The sequence below is a fragment of the Lynx canadensis genome, chromosome B4 (genome assembly GCF_007474595.2).
Source record: "Lynx canadensis isolate LIC74 chromosome B4, mLynCan4.pri.v2, whole genome shotgun sequence".
NCBI lineage: Eukaryota > Metazoa > Chordata > Mammalia > Carnivora > Felidae > Lynx > Lynx canadensis.
This window is the reverse complement of record NC_044309.1, coordinates 127,574,143-127,589,341: the sequence shown is the minus strand read 5'-3', so window position 1 is coordinate 127,589,341 and position 15,199 is coordinate 127,574,143. Positions and strand designations below refer to the sequence as shown.

At 46.1% G+C, this 15,199-nt stretch overlaps 1 protein-coding gene across 1 annotated transcript in view; it reads left to right on the top strand.

Moving 5' to 3' along the window:
* The window catches only part of LARGE1 (LARGE xylosyl- and glucuronyltransferase 1), a 512,482-nt gene that overhangs the window by 424,340 nt on the left and 72,943 nt on the right, over window positions 1-15,199 (top strand). The gene's annotated exons all lie outside the window — the stretch shown is intronic.

Genomic DNA, 15,199 nt, shown 5'->3' with positions numbered 1-15,199 from the left:
GTCCATGTCCAGAGGTGCCAGTTAGGGAGTCCTGTAAAGGCTGTCCTTTGAGATGGGGGCCGGGGCCGTCCTTAGCTGACATTTGGCAGAACATCCAGGCATGCCTCCCTCTATGGAATTTTTTCCTGTGATACCTTCCAGGCATTACAGCGTTCTTTGAAGGTTGCAGCTAAGGAATTTTAACAGGCCTTTCACACACCTCCTGGAGGCTCCCCTGCTGCGCTGGGCATTAACCCTTGAGTTGCTGGATGGTGAGGATGTCTGAGGAATCCCTGAGAGGGGCCAGGCTGGGGGAGGGAGGCAGAAGGGCTCTGAGCACCAGCTCTCCCTCAGCTGGTGTAGAAGTATTTTCATAATGGCTAAGGCAACATCTCTGGTCTCGGCATACCAGCTGAGTATGTACTGGCTGCTTTCTAGAAGTTACTCTGATTCAATCCTTACACTAACCCCACCAGGCAGGCACTATTCTTATATCTATTTTATACCCAGGAAGCTCACACTGAGAGGGGTTGAGGCTCTAGTCTGAGCATTAAGGAGGCTGCCTTGTTAACTACTGACCTTCCTAGGTTGAACTTCACTGGCTTCAAGATCAAGAATACTATACATTGTGGAATTCTGGACTCTTGTCTTTCAACCATCTGGAGACGAGCCTAGAATTTTGCCTCATAAGCCTCCAGGAAGTTTCTGGAGCAGAAGAGTCTGCTCTGAAATGTGGCACTCTGTTTCTTCTCCAAGCAAACCTTCCCAGAGGGCTTTCCCAGTGTATTTGAGGCTAGACCCTTTAGGAACCCACTGTGGGGCCAATCATATGCCTTCCTCCCACCCCGTCCCATTCTTTCCTTTGGTAAACGAATTATCATCTGATGTTGATATTTTGTAAAAGCCTGAATTCCAGTACATTCACTCCAGGCTCTCAGGAAGCCCGAGACACCCATGTCTGTTGGGTGGGATAAGGGAGATTTCAGGTAAACCCTGGTATCTGTCTTCCACAACACAGAATAATAGGCAGTGTCACACAGAGATATATACTGCAGTGGTCTCGAGGACACAGCATCAGGGTCGTGGTTATCTGTGTCAAACAAAAACCACAGGTCATCAATCTGGGTTTGCAGGGAGGAGAAGAATGTGGCACACTGGGGAATTTATTATGACAAAAATGACACGTCCCGTCCTGCCTCTCCCAGTTTGCCTCAGTGTGAGGTCAGGAGACATACAAGTCTCTAAACCACCTCCAGCTCCTCCTTGATATGCCAAGGAAGTGAGTTACTTTCCCACTTGCTGCTGCTTAAAGGGCAGAGCAGATGAGGAAAACCCTGTTAGAAGTGATGTGTCCATTTAAATAAGCCAGTGACACCGAGTGATCATTATAAAAGGATTTATGCGACATCAGAATGCATTGGCTTTCATGATGGGGATTTGTTATTTTAAGACTAGGAATTGTACCACACATCAGTGGATGAGTCATGAAGCACTTAGATTCTCGTGGAAATTGAAGACTCTGCTGGGAGGGAGCCCGCTGCCCTAAATCCTAACGGAAAGCAGGCCTCCAAAAGGGGTATCTCCAACAAAGCCCCGCGTTGAGACTTCTGCTTTGTCTTGGCAAACTCTGGCAGACCCATGTTGGAATCGTGATTCAGCCACTAAGTGCCCATGTAGGCTTGGCCAAGTTAGTTCACCTCCCTGAAACTTAATTAATTCTTTCCCCTGTAAAATAGGATCATAGTACCTAGTATGGGGGGATTAACAAGGTGTAACTAGTTCAAAAGCCTAGCCCGGTGTCTCACACAAAACAAGTGCTCAGTAAATCTTAGTTTGTGCTCCCTTGGATTTTCTGTCACTTGTCCTATGGGGGAATGGACCCTGTCCTCTGCTTTTAAACTGGTGATGTTTAAACTGTGACGTTTGTTAAGGTCTTCAAAGCCCTCTCAGGTCAGAAAAAAAACCTGAGATTTTCGCTCTTCCCTAAATACAGTGCAGCCACCTAGCACTTTTTCTCCTGTTTCTCTACTATCTGGAAAAAGTTACCTTTTCATATCATTTTAGAAAAAGAGATGATTTTACTTCATAGACCAGCTTCCTAACTGTGTTTTACTTTAAAAATCCTCGGGGGTGGGGGGGAAGCATAGGCTGTTTGAGTTGAAAATCTGTCTTCAAGAGATAACTTTATCGCTTTCCAACATGGTTCCTTTTGGAAAGCTACTCAAGCTCTCTGAGCCTTGGGTTTGTTTCTGGGAACGGAGAATGAATAAGCCCACCCAGAACCCATTGTGAGGCTCTGTTGTGGTAGTGTAGCTACAAGGGCCTGGTGAACCGAAATGCATTAGGAGTCGGTTGTAGTTTTTATATCTCCTCCGGACCACAGCCTAGCTGAGTAACTGTTTTCCAGTCATTTAGATTTGTCCACATTTATCAAGTTCAGCTGCATTCACCAGGCATCAGACCAGACACTTTACTATGCACTATCTTCATTAATTCCTAGAATTGTCTTGTGCGGTAGACATTCCCCTGAAAATAGCCAGCCAGCTTCCTCCTTCCTTTTGTTTCTCCTTCCCAGTCTGCTTTCACAAAGCCCACAGGGCCTAAACGATTAGAGCAGATCTGTTCGCCATCTCCCACATCCTCCCCTCCCTTCTTACCAGAGCTGTTTACAACTTAATTCCATCTTCACAGAACTGCTGAGCCACAGCAGCTGTGGACGACCAGGCCGACCCCAGCACAGTGCCTTTGCCATGAGCACTCGGGTGGAATTAAAGGGCACCTCCCACATCCTTGCATCGAGATGGGTTCATTCCCGACCACTCTGTCCATTCATCATCTAGGTGCGGGAAGCTGTCATTCACCCAGCATTCAGCTGTCTGCAGGACTTTTTTTTTTTTCTTTCCTTAAATAAGATTATGACAGGCTCATTAAGATTCAGCCCACTTCAGTTCTACGCTGACGGCGAATATCTTAAAAACAAACACCAGCAAAGAAGAGAAGGAGAAGGAAAGCTACAAGTAGCAGGTGACCGGAGAATGGTGTGAGGGAAGTCAGGCCGGTAGGAAGGAGATGCTTGACAGAGAGGTTTGTTTGTGGACGATCCCAAAGGTTACTCCAGGACAAGGTGCGTCCTCCCCGAGACGAGGTTGTTAACCAGAGGATGTGCTTTAAGAAACAATTTAAAAATAAAATGTATCCCAATTCCTTTCAGTCTCCAAAGTAGGCCAGAGACAGGCAGATGGAGACCTGGCTCTCCAGGGAGGGAGGAGGAATTTCTCTAGGAATCCTTATCCACAGAACAATCGAATGGGGACATTCAAGGGTGGACTCAGCTCTGAGGCTAGAGCACAATAAGAGGTACAAGTGGAAGGTGGAGGCCTGGCAAAGCCAGGTGCCACGGTGATTCCAGGGCAGGGATTCAAAAGGAGCCAATGTTTGACCGCTTGCCAAAGAACTCCTAAACAATTAGCTTTCGAGGGCCGCCCAGAGCGTGGGATGTCCGCTGACCCTTTGCTCTGCCCCTGACCTCCAGTCTTCTGCAGCCCAAGGCAAGTCCTTTCATTTCTCAGAGCTCTCCTTGTCTCTTGGCTCAAGAACTAAGAACTGTTTATGCTCTGAAGGAGTATTAGTATTGGATGATTTGTCTGCAATAATTGCTTTCAGAGAAACTAGCTTTAAATGTAGTTCATTCAACACATGCTACTGAATGTCTATATTCAGGGTAGAAAAAGATTTGTAAACAAAAAAAAAATGAGTGCTACCAAGAACTTTCCTTTAAGAAGATTGTGGTTTAGTGGAGGAAAGTTTGCATATCCACAGAGACTTAGGGTGACTTGAGCCCCTAGGATGATTGAGATTCAGAGTTGAATGCTGACCTCGTAATAAACCTCAACCAGCATTTTCTAGACTAATTCCAGAAGGCATTGCAGGAGATGTTGATACATCTTTAGAAACTATGGGCAGATAAGGTTGAGAAATCTGTACACTAGATCCTTCCCTTAGAGATTCAAATTGAGTATTGGTGTATTCGAGATCCTGGAAAGTCAAAAGTAAGGGAGGCTTTTCAGCCCAGCGGATTTTCCACTCTTACTTGATCCTAGGGCTATGGAAAGAAGTTTGGAAAAAAACTACTTCTACACTAATTCTGGGGACAGTGATTATGACTTTTTGAGCTCTGTATCCCAAGCTCGTGGCACAGAAGAGTTTAAATAGAGTTTGTAGAATAAGCCCATAGAAAGATGCTTGCCATTCGAAGCATGGTTCACTCAGTAGACATGTCTAGTCTATTCTGTACTGTATTTTCTCATCCATCTCTGTACTGTAAGGATGTAGACGTGCTCTTACTGCACCTTCTTAGTCAACATCTTCGGTGTCATTGCATGTCTGAAGCCAGTTGCCAGCTCTCCAAAACCTCCTTTCCATAGGAAGGAATTCTGTGTGAGATAGCTTCTAGATCTTCCACCATCCTGTTGGGTTGGCCATTTTAGGTAGCTCCAACTTCTCTTCTGTGAGGGCGACACACTGATCTGAATGATACGTTCTGGATGTTATCAAACTGTCAGAGATTCACGCCTCCATCTGGACATTTCTGTCCGCTCTTCTGAATCATTTAGAATGTCTGCTTAAAAATGTCAGCTTTCAGGCTCTAAACCACATAAAGTGAATCTGAATCTCTGGAGGTGAGGCCAAGTAACTGTGCTTCGAAGCGTGCTCCCTATGTGATTCTGGTGCATGCTAAAATTTGAGAGACAGCCTCCTGGTACACACTTTTATTGCCATTTGCACATCAAGCTCACATTGAACTTGAGTTCAACTGAGAAGCTCCATGAGTGACTGTTGAGCCAAAGGTTCCCCATTCTGTACTTCTGTACTAGGTTTATTGACCCCAAAGCACAGACTTTATATTTATCTCTAGTTGAGTTTTATCTGATTTAGACCCATCTTTGTCTCATTTTATTTGACTTCATTTTAGTCCTCAACTTAGGGTCATCCACAAAAATAATGAAAATGCCTTCCGTTCATTCAGCCAGTGGCCTTGCCTCATTTTTGTAACAAATGTTTTGAAGGCTTTTTTTACAATCCTGGAATAAAATTCAAAGGTTACCTATATTACACTGTCTACAAATACAATTTCAAAAAAAAAAAATCAATATAGTGACCTGGCTATATAATTTACAGAAGAAATAAAAGGAAATTAATTTACTATAAAATAATATTGACTTCACATGTAATTGCTCAGGCTTGGCTCCAGTGGAACCAGGACCTGATGGAATAGTCAGATGCTTCTGTGCCTGTGTTCAGGGTAGAGCCATCTTCAGTGTGATGCTGACAGTGTTGAACATCACCAATGGGGCACTGGCAATCCAGATTCCACGAGTGGTGTTTGTGATCTGTGAGATGTTTTCCCAAAGTGGTAACCATCCCTTGGCAAATTATCAGCTAGCAGGAAGTATCCTCCTCCCTCAATTTGCACTCCAAATTCATTGTCTATTATTAAAACCGTTGAAAAAAACATCACTTAGTTCTGTTTCTGTAAGGAGTATGAGTTTCAGGCTCAGATAGTTAGAATGCCTAAACACAAATGTCCAGGGGGACCCATGGGATTCAGGAATAGTCTTCATTGCGGTAGCCTTTCCTGGGAAGAAGAGGCATTGCCCCCATGGAGAGCCATGAGTTCAAGGCACTGCAGCTGTTCAACAGATGGACCCAAGTGCAAAGCCGTGACCTGCTTGTGATCTCCCTCAAGGTTAGCATCAATGAATAAGATAATATGCTCCCCTCTCAGAGGGAAAATTCACTCATCTAGAAGTCTCTGTAGCAATACTGCCGCCAGCTACTTCTCTGCATTTACGCTTCTTCTAAGGCTCAGTGAAGTTACCCAAAGCTTGTTCACTTCATTTCCTGAACCAGAATGTCCTTTGGCCTTAGTTCTTCTTCTTTTTTTAAGTTTATTTATTTTGAGAAAGAGAGAATGCACAAGCAGGGGAAGGGAAGAGAGAGAGTGAGAGAGAATCCCAAGCAGGCTCCACCTGTCAGCACAGAGTCAGCACAGCTGAAATCAAGAGTTGGTTGCTCAACCGACCGAGCCACCCAGGTGACCTTCCGTTTTCCTTTTAAAACACAGTATTACTTGTGGAAATGAACAGTTGTGGTTTCAACTCATGGCTCCATCTGGTTCTGGCTCCATGGTATCCGGGCATCTAATAGTCTTTATCATATCAGGACCTGAAGCTTTCTCACCTCACAGGGTTGCTTTGAGGACAAAATTAGATAATATTTATAAAGTGCTTGGGGCGATCTCTGGATCAGTCAGTGTCAGATATTAGTACTTTCTTTTTATATTTGAGGTTCCCCGGGGCTCCTCGGTGGCTCAGTTGGTTTACCGTCTGACTCTTGATTTCAGCTCAGGTCATGATCTCACAGTTTGATGATATTGAGCCTCTGTGCTGTCAGTGCAGAGCCTGCTTGGAGCTCTCTTCTTCCTCTCTCTCTCTGCCCCACTCATGTTGGTTCACTCTCTCTCAAAATAAATAAACTTTAAAAAAATGTTATGAGGTTCCCATAGAGGGAAAACAGTTGTGGCTCTTGAACATGGTTTGATAGTCACCCTATCATTAGTCCATTGAAGAGGTCTGGGCCTGAGCACTCCCTCCCCAGCACCAGCCATCCGTGTGTTCAGTCATTCGCTGGACACATAATCCTCACGCACCCAGCATGTGCGACTTGCCAGGTACCTTTCTAGGCCCAGGGGATGCTGCAGACAGAACAAAAAGGAGCTGTGTTTGTGGGAGGTCCCTTATTGTAGGAGAGAAGCAATCCCCCTCTTGTATCCTGTGATGCCCTGGTGTCAGGCGCTCCTGAACTCACTCAGCTGCAACCACTCTGCCTTCCCTGCCGTTCCTCAAACACACCTGTTTGAACCTGGGGGGGCCTCTCCAGCTCCAGAGAGCAGCCTCACTCCACTGCCTTTCCCTGCCTTACTCTCCTCGGTCGTGGTAATTGGCATCTGACCTACGATAATTTCCCTCATTTTCTTTTTAATTTTCTGTCTCTTTCCATGAGGATTTAAGTTCCTCAAGGGTAGTAATTTCTGTCTATTAATTTCCCTGCTTTATCTCCTGTCCCTAGAATCACGCCTGGCATATATTAGGCATTGAGTAAGTATTTGTTGTTGAATGAAATTAATAACTTTGGAAGATGGTAAGTGTTTTGGAGACAGTAGCACAGAACAGCGGTCATCAGTGGGAGTTGGTGGGGAAATCTGGCTCCTGGGGGACATTGGCACTGTTCAGAGATGTATTTGGTTGTCACAGTGAGGGAGATACTTCTGGCATTTAGTGGGTAGAGGCCAGGGATGCAGCCAACCCAACAATACACGGAAGGTCCCCTATAAAAATATGTCCGGCATAAAATGTTTACGCTTCTGAGTTTGAGAAACCCTGATGTAATATGATGTGCTGAGAAGCATAGAAGGGAATTGGATTCTTCTGGAAAGAGCCATTTCTTTAGGGAAGGGCTCTCTGGGAGGATGGCATTTGAGCAGCAGACCTGAAAGGAAGGAAGTTGGCAGCCATGCTGGGTTCTGCAACAGCATTCCAGAGAGAACAGCCAACACAGCAGAGGCCCCCAGCAGGAGTAGACCTGGATGTGTATGTTCCTCTCATGGTCACACCCCACACCCCCTGGCCACAGGTGTCAAGCACACCTTCACCAAGCTATGGAGGATTAACCCATCTCTGGGCCATTCCTTACCTGCAGGGTCCAAGCCCTCCTCTAGAAATCTAGTGATGCTCAAAGCAGGGTCTTCAAGTATGCAAGATTCAGAATGCCCCCAGATTCTGCCCTGCAGGCCCTGGGAGCTCTGACTCATGTTAACACACATTGGAGCCTTGCATCTGGTCCTATTCTCCTGCTTTGGTCTAGGGTTTGTAAAGATCACCACTAGCCCAGAGAGAATCGTGGCAAAGTGTAGCATCATTGGAAGGGGGGCATTCTGGGCCGGTCCTGGCTACCTCTCCAGGCACATGGCCCCTCCTCTTCCCTGCACATTCCTGTTTGGCCACACTGGCCTCCTGACTGTCACCCAAATGCATTCTCACCCCTAAGCCTGAACCCTCTGCCTGGACTGCTCTTTCCATTACTACCTTCAGTGCTCTGCTCAGACAGCCTCTCCTCAAGGTGGGCTTACCTGGCCTGCTTCTCCCAGGGAACACTCCCCATCCCTCATCCTGGTTTCTTTTGCTTCATTGTGCTTTTCATCAGTGTTATAAAAGACACATTTTTTATTATTCAGCTGCTGCCTGTTGTAGGCAGATGGGCCCCGAAAAATGCCCATGCCCTAATCTTTGGAATCTGTGATTCTGTTACGTTACATGGCAAAAGAGACTTTGCAGCTGTAACTACAGACCTTAAAATGGAGAGATTATCCTGGATTATCCGATGTGCCCAAAAATCTAATCACAGGAGCCCTTGAAAGCAGAAAGCTTCTTCCACCTGACAACAGGACAGATGTTACAGAAGGGGAGCCAGAGAGACTGGGAGCGTGGGGAAGAGTTCTCATGCCACCCTGGTGGACAGTGTGTGACAAGGAGAGCAGGTAGCCTTCAGGAGCTAATGCATGCAAGGAAGAGGGGAGCTTAGTTCTACAACCACAGGGAACCGAATTCTGCAAACAACCTGATGAGTTTGCGGGTAGATTCTCCCCTAGAACCTCCAGTTAAGATCCCAGCCTGGCTGACACCTTGATTTTGGCCTTGTGAGACTAAGTGGAGAACCCAGCCCCACCCTTAGGCTTCTGACCTACACAGCTACAAGATAATGAATGTGTGGGTTTTAAGCTGTTAAAGTAATTTGTTATGGCAGCAACAGGAGCCTTGTATCCCTGTCTTTCCCCACAAGAAAGCAAGGTCCTTGAGGGGTGAGAATCTTGTTTTGTTTGCTCCCATGTCCCCATCCAGAACAGGGAAAGTTCTCAGATATTTGTTGAATGAATAAATGCATTCCAGCTGCCATCAATCCTGCCTTTCTGGACGTGGAAGACAACTTGGAAAGTCACTGGTGGGAAACCATCTATGTCCCCGTGTCTTACAGGATGTGCCCATTCGATAGGCATGCACTCAGCAGGTCACAGGTGCCTGGCATCAGGCCCTACACTAGGAGTAGAAATTAAAGTCCCGTGTGGTCTCTGCTTGCACCCCCATTTCCCCTCCCCCCACATGGTCACGTTAGATTTAAAGTAGGAAGTTAAGGACAAATACAATGCAGTTGGGTGCTGTGATGGAGGGGTGTGCCCACAGTCCCTGCTTGCATGCATTGAGAAGTGTCAGCCAAGAGGACTGGAGGTGGGGATGGGGGTGGGGGTGGACATTCCAGGTCAATAGAGCAGCAAGCCCCCCCGCCCCCCAACTTTGCCCCTTGCCCAGGCTAGGAAATGTAGACTTTCTTAGCACAGAAACCAAACAGCCCATGGTTTGGGCTTTTAGTTTAGTCCAAGATGTGACTTGTAGAGTATGTGCCCAGCATGTGGGGAGTGGTGAAGAGCCCAAGTTCTGGCTCCTTCAGTGGCCTTACAGCAACCATACAGTGGTCACTTAGGCACATCCCTTCACCTTTTGGGTTTTTTGTTTTTTGGGGTTTTTTTTGCCTTTCTTGTAAAATGGGAGTGTCGGTACAGACTCAGAGGATTGCTGGAAAGCGTAAGTGAATGGAAAATGCCTGGCAAACAGTAAGCACTCAATAAATGGTAGCTAAGACTCCTGGCATAGCAGTACAGAGCACAGTGGTAGGCCAAGAGGCTGGGAACTTAGGTAGGGCCAATGTCTGAATGCTAAAGGGCCCATCCAGCTTCACTGGACAGGCTGGAAGGTTTTTAAACAATGCACAGCTTCACTCTTGGCCCTAGGGAGAAACTGTCCTCACCCAGCACTGTCTTCCCTTTTCATGGTCTCCATTTAAGTCTTGTCTCTGAGTCAGGTTCTCATCTGAGCACTGGGGTTACAGCCTGTGCAGACACTTTGCTAAAGCGCCCATCAGCAGGCCCAGGGCACTTAACCCACCACATTGCCTTCAGTAGCTCTGGGTTCTCTGTAGTACCCTCGCAAGGCAGCCAAGCAAAAGCCCCCCTCCACTTGTCAGACTTGATGGGGGGCCTCCAATTACCCTGAACTGTTGAAGTGTTTTCCTAACTGCAGCATTCTGAAAACATGGCAAGATTTTTCATCCCCCACCCTCCTGAGCAAAAGCCCCTGTTCTAGAAGAGTTTCTCTGTCATTTGCTTCCTTCCTTCCCCTGGCATGGCCTCACGAGAGAGAATGTGTGTTTAATTTAAGGCTTCCAGAATCTGACTTTAAGTGCAAGAAGTCTGCTTCGCGACTTCTCTCATTCTGGGATCTTTTCGCCTGAACTATTTTCCTTATAAATGATTCTGTTTCCTGGGTAGCTCTGACCAGGGTCTCACGGTTTTCTTCTCTCTTTGCTAAGTAAATCATAAAGAGAAAACCAAGAACAATAGTAAAACTTGTCCACTGGCCTCCACTGGGCCTCATCTGCAGTTGTCCAGGTGAGCTAGAATGGCCTCATCTGTCACCTAGACAAGGGGGTGCTACTGGCTGCTGCTGAGTTTGTCCTTAAACTGCTATGCATCCTGAACGGAAGGTAGGCCAGCCGCCTCTCCAAGCCTCGGTGTTCTCTGCTGTGAGTTGAAAGCAACAGTGCTGTCTTAGTCCATTCAGGCTGCTGGTAACAGAATACCTGAGACTGAGTGGCTTATAAATAACACACATTTATTGGTCACAGTTCTATAGACAGGGGAAGTCCAAAATCAAGGTGCCAGCAGATTTGGTGTCTGCTGAGGACCCTGCTTCCTGGTTCAGGGATGGCCATCTTTTTCCTGTGTTCTCACATGATGGAGAAGGCAAGGAGCTCACTGTGGTCCCTCTTATAAGGGTTCTAATCCCATTCATGAGGTCCCTGCTGTCTTGACCTGATCACCTCCCGAAGACCCCCCCTTCCTAATGCCATCACAGTGGGGATTAGGCTTCAACATAGGAGTTTGGGGGGCACACATTCAGTCTGTCATAATTACCTGCCCTGAAATGTCACCCTACTGCTGAGAAGGTAAAAGCGTAGAGATCTATAGAGCTGAACAAGGTTATCAGTGTTTTCTTAACATCTGAGCGCCTGTCACCAATCCTACACCGCTTTGTTAATTACATATCACTACTTGCTCCTCCAGCCTGATCACACCTGTTTTATCCACTTATCTTCAGCCATTCCTCATTCTGCAGCTAGAAACCCTCTCCCTAGGGCATATGGCGGTCATCTTCATAAACAGGGCTTCCTGTGCCTTGATGTTTGAGAGGGCTCTCAGGGGTCTGAAAGTCTCAAATCCTGATACCTACTTAGGGTATTTCAGGGCAGAAGTAGAGATCTTGTAAGGTGTATGTATAGTGTGTATGTTTAAAAATCCATATTCTGGGGGCGCCTGGGTGGCTCAGTTGGTTAAGCATCCAACTTCGGCTTAGGTCATGATCTCACAGTTCGTGGGTTCGAGCCCCATGCCGGGCTCTGTGCTGACAGCCCAGAACCTGGAGCCTGCTTCAAATTCTGTGTCTCCCTCTCTCTCTCTGCCCCTCCCCCACTCTCACTCTGTCTCTCAAAAATAAACTTTAAAAAAAATCCATATTCTGGCACATAGCAGGCACTCAATAAACTCTTTCTGTAGAACCTGGCACACAATGGGCCTTTCAGAAAGAGCTTTAAAATTCCATTATAGACTCTGCCAGGTGCTGTGAGAGCACTAGATTACTGCCAAAGAATTGGATCACTTTTTTTTTTTTTTAATTTTAAACTGCATGTAAAAAACTTTAGACAACAATCCATGTCCACATTTGTTGTAAAGGACAAATAGTAGAGAAGTGCAGTGACGTACTAGAGCCTTGGCTTGTGAGAGCCTGTGGTTAAACTTTCAGGAAATACGAGATCTGGTTGTTAAACACAACTACTATTTAAAATCAAATTCTGTAAAGTTACTATTAAATAAGTTATTTTTTAAACAGGTAATAAATGCTCAAAACTCATTACTTCCTAAACATCTTACTACTATCTGTGTTCTTAAGGTTATTTATATCTGCCAGATTTATATGGTGGGAGTAGTGTATTGTGATTTGCTACTGCACGTCTCCTCCCAGCTCCAGCAGTGACACTGTGTTAGTAGTTTGAAATCTTCCACAGTGAGAGTATTTACACCATGGGAATTGCAAACACTACAAATCAGAGCTTGTCTTTCTGCAGATGCAAATGTTAAACATTTGCCAGCATCTAACCGAGATGCCGTAATACGTGAAATCCCCTCTCCGCATCACCTTCCCCAAGGTTAATATTTCTTCTGCCTGTGTAATTATTTCTCTTTACGTATGCATCTCCTTTTTAGTTATGTGCTCTGTTTACTTAAAAATAGGATGTTGGGATATCTTTCTACATTGGTACATAAAGTCGCATTTTCTTTTTAAGAACTGCATGCTTTTTCCATTTGATGAATGTGCCATAATTGATCTCATTTCCTGATTAATTGCTATTTTAGGTGCTAGGCTTTGCCCCCCTCCATTTACAAACAATACACAGAAACATCCCTTATATTTATTTGTTCGCTTATGTGTATTTATATACAATGGATTTTAAGAAGGGGTACTGCTATATCAAACATTGTGGGGGCACCTGGGGGTCTCAGTCAGGTAAGCATCCAACTCTTGATCTCAGCTCAGGTCATGATCTCACAGTTCATGAGATCAAGCCCCACATTGGGCTCTGTGCTGACAGTGCAGAGTCTGCTTGGGATTCTCTCTCTCCCCCTCCACCACTTTCTCTCTCTTTCTCTCTCAAAAATAAATAAACTTTTAAAAAATCTTAAAAAGGGAGCACCTGGGTGGCTCTGTCGGTTAAGCGTCTGACTTCAGTTCAGATCATGATCTCATGGCTCGTGAGTTTGAGCCCCGTGTCGGGCTCTGTGATGACAGCTTAGAGCCTGGAACCTGCTTCAGATTCTGTGTCTCCCTCTCTCTCTGCCCCTCCCCCACTCGGACTCTGTCTCTGTCTCTCTCTCCTAAAAATAAACATTAACAAATTTTTTTTAATCTTAAAAAAACATAGATATTTTAAATTTTTTTAGATTAGAAAATGCTAAATGTGTGGAGATCAGGTGAAAAGAGGTAATATTTAAAAGTAAACTTAAAAAAAGTCTAATGTGTGTGTGTATATGTATGTGTTTTGTTTTTGGTGCTGGGAACACAGTCTGTATATTGCAGAAGAATCTGTATTTTGCCAAGTACCTACTTAATAGGAATTTGCTGTGGACTGAATGTGCCCCCTCCCCAAATTCATAAGGTTAAGCCTTAATCCCTGATGTGATGGTATTTGGATATGGGGCTTTTGAGAGAGAATTAGGTTTACATAAAGCCAAGAGAGAGGGGCCCTCATGATAGGGTTAGTGTTCTAATAAGAAGAGACACGAGGAGTGCCTGGATGGCTCACTTGCTTAAATGTCCAACTCCCGATTTCGGCTCAGGTCATGATCTTACGGTCGTGAGATCAAGCCGCGCGTCGGGTTTGGCACTGGTGGGCTCGGCACTGGACGTGGAGACTGCTTAATATGCTTAAGGTTCTCTCTCTCACTCTCCACCCATGCTCTCTCAAAAAAAAAAAAAAAAATACCAGAGAGGCTCACGCTCTCTCCCTCCCTCCCTCCCTCCTCCTCCCCCTTCCATGAGGGGACACAATGAAAAAGTAGTCTTCTCCAAGCCAGGAGGAGAGCCCTCACCAGGAAGCCGTCCTGCCAGAAACCCTGCCTGGATCTTGGGTTTCCAGCCTCCAGAACTGTGAGAAAAGAAATGCCCGTTGCCAAAGCCACCCAGTCCGCGGTGTTCTCTTACACCAGCCTGAGCCACCAAATACAAAACCCAATTTCAGCCTTTTCTAATCCAGGCAGACAGTCTCTGACTGAGAGGTCCAGCCAGGCCTTGGAAGCCATGAATCACAAAGCAGCAGCCAACTCAAGCAGAGCCCTTTCCTTCCTGTGGGGAGCTCTGCCTGGTTCTGGCATTTGTCCACACCTGGACGAAGCGTATTGACCAGGCCTAATCGGTGGACGCAAGGGGTGGTCATTTCCTGAAAATGTTTCTGCCCTACTCTGCTGGTCCACAGAAGGTCAGCTCTTCCTGACCCAGACACCTGGGTGGTTCAGTCTGCAGAAGAAGGGAGATATGATCCTAAATCTTCCTGCCATAAAGAAAATAATCTGGCATTCATTCAGTGCACTGTTTCCTTCAAGACATGTTTACGTGGGAGGCATCTGATTTCCTTGAGTCCTCTCCAGTGCACAGTACCCATCTCTTAGAGTCGACTCATGCTTTCATGTGCACTGGCTCACGTAATCAGAGGCGTCGGTGGAGGAGGTACAGAGGGGCTGATGGGCTCCAGAAGTTAGCAGAGCCAGTAAACAGCCCAGTGCTTGCGCCTACTTCCCAGTCTTTTCTCTGGCCTTCAGTGCTTGAGATTGAGAGAGCATTTACCCCAGGGAGGATTACCCAGCCCCTTCCCCAATACACGGGGCTAGGCAGCTGTAGTCTTACAACCTTGTGCCGTCCACACATTGAGGGCCAGGCATTATGTTAGTATCACCTGCTAACACTCACAGAGCATTTACTCTGCTGAGTCCTGTGCTAAGTGTACTTCATGCTTTATCTCATCTAACTCTCAGTATATCTTTTGTCCGGTTTGCACAGGTATTCAAAACTTTCCTTTAGAAGAGTGCTTCACAGTCATGGCTGTGCACTGGCATCCCCTAGGGAGATCTTAAAAACCCCTTGGGGCGCCTGGGTGGCGCAGTCGGTTAAGCGTCCGACTTCAGCCAGGTCACGATCTCGCGGTCTGTGAGTTCGAGCCCCGCGTCGGGCTCTGGGCTGATGGCTCAGAGCCTGGAGCCTGTTTCCGATTCTGTGTCTCCCTCTCTCTCTGCCCCTCCCCCGTTCATGCTCTGTCTCTCTCTGTCCCAAAAATAAATAAACGTTGAAAAAAAAAAAAATTTTAAAAAACCCTACTGTCCAGGGCTCACCTCAAACCGGTTAGAACCTCCAACTCTAGTTTCTCTAAAATCAAACATGTGTTCCCTTGTTTTCTTTCTTTCTCTTTTTCTTTCTTTCCTTCTTTCTTTTTCTTTCTTTCTTTC